This window comes from Tyto alba, unplaced genomic scaffold (assembly GCF_018691265.1).
Source record: "Tyto alba isolate M040663 unplaced genomic scaffold, T.alba_DEE_v4.0 Super-Scaffold_10, whole genome shotgun sequence".
Classification (NCBI taxonomy): Eukaryota; Metazoa; Chordata; class Aves; order Strigiformes; family Tytonidae; genus Tyto; species Tyto alba.
The window spans coordinates 19,368,567-19,374,566 of record NW_024881262.1 but is presented as its reverse complement, the minus strand read 5'-3'; the positions used below and the strand labels follow the sequence as shown (position 1 = coordinate 19,374,566).

General features: G+C 40.4%; 1 protein-coding gene across 1 annotated transcript in view; it reads right to left on the bottom strand.

Moving 5' to 3' along the window:
• Nucleotides 1-316: 316 nt before the first annotated feature.
• Nucleotides 317-6,000, bottom strand: part of IRS1 (insulin receptor substrate 1) — a 57,943-nt gene continuing 52,259 nt past the window's right edge. The window contains exon 2 of the mRNA XM_042797814.1: nt 317-1,403. The gene's annotated coding sequence lies outside the window, so the exon portion shown is untranslated. The remainder of the gene's footprint in view (nt 1,404-6,000) is intronic.

Genomic DNA, 6,000 nt, shown 5'->3' with positions numbered 1-6,000 from the left:
CTTTTTAAATTTTATGCTGAAGTCTTGCTATGGCTTCCAGTGATTTCACTTGCTGTGAACTCTTCCACTGACTGAAGTGGAAGGAGTGATATATCCTGAAGATTATCCAGAAAACTGAAACAAGAGCTTTAGTCAAATAATTCAAGGAAGCATACTCCCTACTACACCTAATTACACTTGACTTTATTCTTAAGCTAAGGTGATCCACAGCCATTCTCAATTACACACAATGGAAACATCAAAGAAACCTGGTGGGACAATTTGAGATATTTGAGACAGCTTACCAAGAAAACAAAAAACCCCCAAAAACACTACAGCAGATAAAACAGTATCTAGTTTATTACATATAGAAAGAGATTTCCAGAATTTACAAACACCCACATTTTCATTCCAGGGAAAGAGTCAATTTGAAAAGTTCACCCTTTTTTCTTTTCATTTTGTTTTGTGGTTTTCTGTTGGTTGTTTTTTGTTTTTTGTTTGTTTTTTTTTTTTTTTTTCTTTACAATATATACAATGGAAGACTTTGATTTATTTTTTCTGATTTTTTTTGTCAGTTCCTGTGCAATTGACGAATTCAAGTTGACACTTGTAAATACCATGTACAGTAATGTTTGTCTTCATTGTAGTTAATACAGACTATTATTTTACAAGGAGTACAAAATTATTTTTCTTTTGGAAAGAACTCAACTCAACATCAGGGTTATCTTACAACTGATAGTATCAGTAAATATGACTGTACAATCACGGCCCAGGGACCAATGACTCATATTATATTATTTTCTGAATTACAATCTTAAAACAAGAATAGTACCCTACTCTATTCTTAGAAGCCTTGTTTTAAGCAGGTTTCCCACTCTGTTTACAACAGAATATAGTATACCTCAGTTCCACATCAAAAAAGATGTGCTGTAGGAAAAGTTACATTTTAATTAAAAAAGTACATGTATAAATCAAAACCTATGTTAAATATTTAATACTCTTCAACCAACATTAAGTTTTGTAGGTAATAATTTACAATGATGATTTGTCATACAGGTTTTCAGCAGCAAATGAAGTTGTGTAAATGTGCTAGTAAAATACCCATTCTCACCATGACATAGTGGTGGGCACATCGGTTCATTGTGGCCAGCTAAGTCCTTATGGTGGAGGATGAAGTAAGAGAGACTCATTGTCCAGGTGTCACAGTGCTTCTGCTTGGCACAACACAGGATGTGCAGCTCAGTCAACTAACTCCTGAGGTTTGTGTATAGTAAACAAACTGAACTGGATGCATCGTACCCATTTACAGAGGAAGAGCAGGAGGAGGAGGAGGTGAGGTCCTAGTTGTGATAGCATGAAACATTTATAGTCTTGATACCCATGAGTTAAAAGAAGGATTTGCTGAGGTTGTATAGGTCATCATTCTGAAATTGAAAAAGAAAGAAAATTAGCATCATGGGCACTTTAAAAGCTTTTCTGTAACTATTTCCCTCTCCCCCCCACCTTTTTCCTCCTCCCCACCCCCCTTTAAAAGAGTTATCACCCAAACTGAAAATGTTAGCACCTTGAAAAATTATGGCATACACAGCTGAACTGTACTCAAGCATCTGAATCCCAAAAGCATTTAAAACAGATGTTGGCAATAAAATTCAAAGCAGTCAGAAATACATTTAAAACTTGCAAGAGATTCACCTAAGCAGAAACAATTTAAGTGTCCGTACTGATTAACTCTGACAAGCTCCTGTGACAAGAGAATGAAAAACTCAAACCATTAGCCTGCTGTTGGCATTTTTACCCACAAGAAAGATTCATTAGATAGCAAGCCTCCTTGTAGGGATTCCTGGCCACCTGCAAATGCCACGGCTTGCATGAGAAGGATGACCAAGGAATGGAGCATTAGGGGTGCAGCATTACCATTCCCTATTGACATACACGATACAAAAAAAAAATCATGCTCAGAAAATCCTGTTAAAGTTCATAAATTTTTATCTACATTCTGTTTCTCTCTCTGAGTGGGTGAGCAACCAGGTCCCACAACCCTAATAACGCACCGCAGGGCTTTACTGGGGAGCGCATGTCAGCAGCTGCCTTCGACCTGTCCCACCCGTTCCCCTCATCTCTTGGCTCCAGCCTCCCTGACCTAGCACACAGTGCAACTGCCTCTGCCAGTAAGGCCCCCCAGCTCTGCTTTTGGCTGGTTTTACCCAGGCAGCTCGCCCGTACCAGGGCTCCGATCGGGGCCCTGCCTGCCTGCCGTCCCGCCGGGCCGGCCACCCCGCGCCGAAGCCCCGGCCGCAGCGGGGGTCCCCGCCGGAGGAGGCAGGGCCGTGGCGGCACGCCGGGGAGCGTGGGGGGCCTCCCCGCCACAGGGGCTGGCCTCCCCCGGGCGCCGGTGCCATCCCCCAGCCACCACAGACCGCAGCCCCGTCCTCCCCTCTTCGCACTACAGTCGCATGCAGCCATGCCCACTGGGGACTGTGTGGCGCACCGGGGTATGAATACTATTTTTGTTTTAACTGGGGTTAGAGGACTACCATCATTTACATTTCAGGAGTTTCGCCTAAAATCTGATGAAGCAAGACTTAGATTTTACATAAAAGTGTGTCTATTTCTATATTCGATATTAACTATGTTCCTGAAAAGATAAGTAAACAGTGCCTTTTCCTCAGTACAAATAAAGGCTTCCCATAGACACGTTAAAGTGAAAAAACTGAAAAGACCTCCTGTCCTATATTCTTTAATTGCCCAAGAAACAGAATTTACTTTGTGTGGTCCTTCAAGTGAAAGGAAAGCCTATCCCTGTAAATGATGTGTGGTATGCTGTGAAAACTCCCTGGAGAATTATCTCACAGATCTCTTATTTACTTTTAACTTTCTTCTGCACTCACATTGCGATCTACTGGAATGTTCCTACCCAAATATCTATATACAGCTTTGCATAGCTTTGCAGCTTTCAACTATGTCAGACCTAAAATTAGCCAGTAATGCTATACTTTATTAATAAAGACGAGTGACAAAGGAGAAATGGCTTCATTTAAACAGAGGAGCAAAGTGTGCATGAGTTGCATGCTGCATGTCCACGGCAGGTGTTTCACACCCAGCTCCCGCCCAGCCGGGCCCGAGAACAGTTGGGTGCCACCAGCCGGGCCCCACGGCCTGACCTGCCCTGCACGTACAGGACAAGAGGAAAGAAAGCAAGTAACTGCTTTTCTACACTGCTAGACTTTATTCTGCTAAGAGATTTTAAGTACATAAATAATAATTTGCAATATCAGGGCCAAATATTACGCCTCTTCACTAGTATCCAGGTCATCTAAACTCAAATGCAACATGTATTGAACAAAATGGCCTGTCCAATCCAACTCCTCACCAATCCAACCAATGTGGCCAAGAAGTCATCACAACCACTACTAGCAGGTATTCATTCCTGGATTCAGAAATAACAAGTCCATTTGAAAAACAAAACACTTCCTAGAGGAATTCACTAAGAAAATAATATTGAGGAAACCCACAGTTACAGAAACCCAGATGCTCACATATTAAAGTCCTGAGTATGTGTAAAAAGAGTGAAAAAACACAGAGGGCTGAAATATCCAAGAGTTTGAGACTTGGGATGAAGAGCCAGAATCATGTAGGACACAAACTGGTATAGGCTGCATTTCATACAGACATTAGCTGCAGGTATGACAGGACGCAGAGGCACAGAATAGTTGGAAGCTTGTAATTATTCCTCCGGGATCTTCAGCAGTACAACGTGGAAATCTGTCACCCTTTGATACATATATATCGGTAGCTTTTGTTTTCTTCTAATTCTGTGAAGGAAAAAAAAATTTACTCTTTGCTGCAGACTGTCTGAAATTATTGATTGCAATTATTTGTTTTCACATCCCCAATTCCTCTGACAAATCTCTTTCCACAATACAAAAACTGTGTAACTCAGTATGACAATTCATGCTACAATTACAGGACAGTGGTGCCTGTTCTGTCTGAATTCAGAAAGCTGCCAAGAAAACAGCCATTCTGAGAACAAAGCTGCTCCTCCAAGGTCACTGGAAATACAGTCAACCTATAAGGCCCTGGATCCTGGGAATTCTTGTTTGTGCACACCTTATAGCCAAAAGCCGCATCCCTCAATTTTAGCTTACAAATGCTCTTTGCTGGATTTAATTATTTCTTAAATTTTTGACAAAACAATCTGAATCTCCTCTCTCCTCAGTGAACTACTACAGCATGTTTCAAGGAGGAAGTACCTTATTCGGAATTGAAGTAATTGACTGGATAGCCCATTGTTTCTTATCAACAGCCATCAGCATTTCCTTAACAACATATAAAAACAGTGCAGAAGGCAAGTGTTTTAATAGAGAGTGCTAGGACTGCAGAGAGCTGAGGTAAGGATCGTTAAAACTACTGACATCACTGTTGGCAACCAGAGAAAAGGGAAAACCTGTGTTTAATCTATTTCCTATTCACCACAAGTTTCAGCTGGAGTCCCCAATAATACAGTTTGTGGTTGACTTTATGGAAAAAATTAGTGATGCAAGAAATATGTACTGAAACAAACAAGCAGCTTTAAAAGTTACTACAAGGTACCTTTGACAAGTAGTCTCTGCTCAACATCTGTTACAACACACATGCAGATAACACTCACGCACATTCCAGCTGGCAACGCTTTCTTCTCAAATCTATTAGTCCAGGCTGGATACGACACAGCTAGCCGCAGTTCCTATTACAGCTGAGGTCCCATTCTTAAATCCAGTAACTATAAATAAGTTGATACTTCATTTTATTTCCATTATTGGGGAGCTGAAGAAGGAGATGAGTACTTAAAATCTGAACTCCCAAAGAGCAGAGTGTCTAGACAATTTAATATCTTTCTTGAAGTTAACAGAATTTTCATACATAAAATGGATGTGTTGTTAAAATACACTGAAAGTGTAATCTTTACTCCTTCCTTACAATCCATTCTCTTTGAAGAGTAACTAAGGAGGAATAAATGTATCAGAAGAAGAAAGTGAAAACTCAAGCAATTTTCAAGCAATAGACTTTCCAGTAGCCAATTCAAACTTCTATTTGCTACTAAGGACCAGTAATGTGTCTTGTCCCTACAACACCAATAGAAATGCCCTTCCAAAGGGCCACTTAATTTCAAACCAACTAAACCAATGCAGAGTTGCTGCTGAAACTGCAATCATTTCAGCAAATAAATGCAACTACTTTGTCACCAATTAATATGCGAGGGGAAAACGTGGCTCACAAACACCAGACCTGATTAGTACACAGTGACACCTTGCCAGTGTTAGCTGGACATCTGTTTAGGAAACAACTCTACAGGTAACAGAGCCAGGTCCATGAAAAGATGACTCCCGACTGCAGAAAATGCAAATTTTTCCAGATCTACCAAAGGAGGTTTATTCCCAACTCTGCCATCAACCTCACTAAACCAAACGTATTCTCCAAAACTGTACCTATCCCACCAGCATCTCATTTGAAACAACAAACAACAAGGACTGGTTGAAGACTCCCTGTCAGAGTTACTAGTTATAAATAAAAGGCTGGAAAAGAAAATGCATTTGGTTTTTACTTGAGAGTCAGACAGAGTATATTATTCTGTGTAGATTAAGCAGTGATTTACAACATAAGGAACACATCTACCTAGTAAAAAATTAAAAGCTCAGGAACAAAAGCTCAAAATAAAAAGACAGCCATTATGAAAATACACCAGTGGACTCGTGCAGAATTTCATTGTTAAGTTGAGGCCTGCAGGCAGCCTGGGCACCCTTTGTCTGGGCAGGTATAACCAAGTGTCTTTAGAAATCTGACACATCGTAAACACATTAAGTAGTCCTGAAAAGCTCATTTACAGCTCTTGTCTTGGTGACATTTGCATGAGTTGTCACCTAATTATAATGAAATAGTGCACACCTACTTAAAAGCTGAATTTATCCATGTCTTTGTGTTCACCATACCGATGATTGTAAGTAGTGTCTGTTTACATTTTTCTTGGCATTAGTAACATGCACA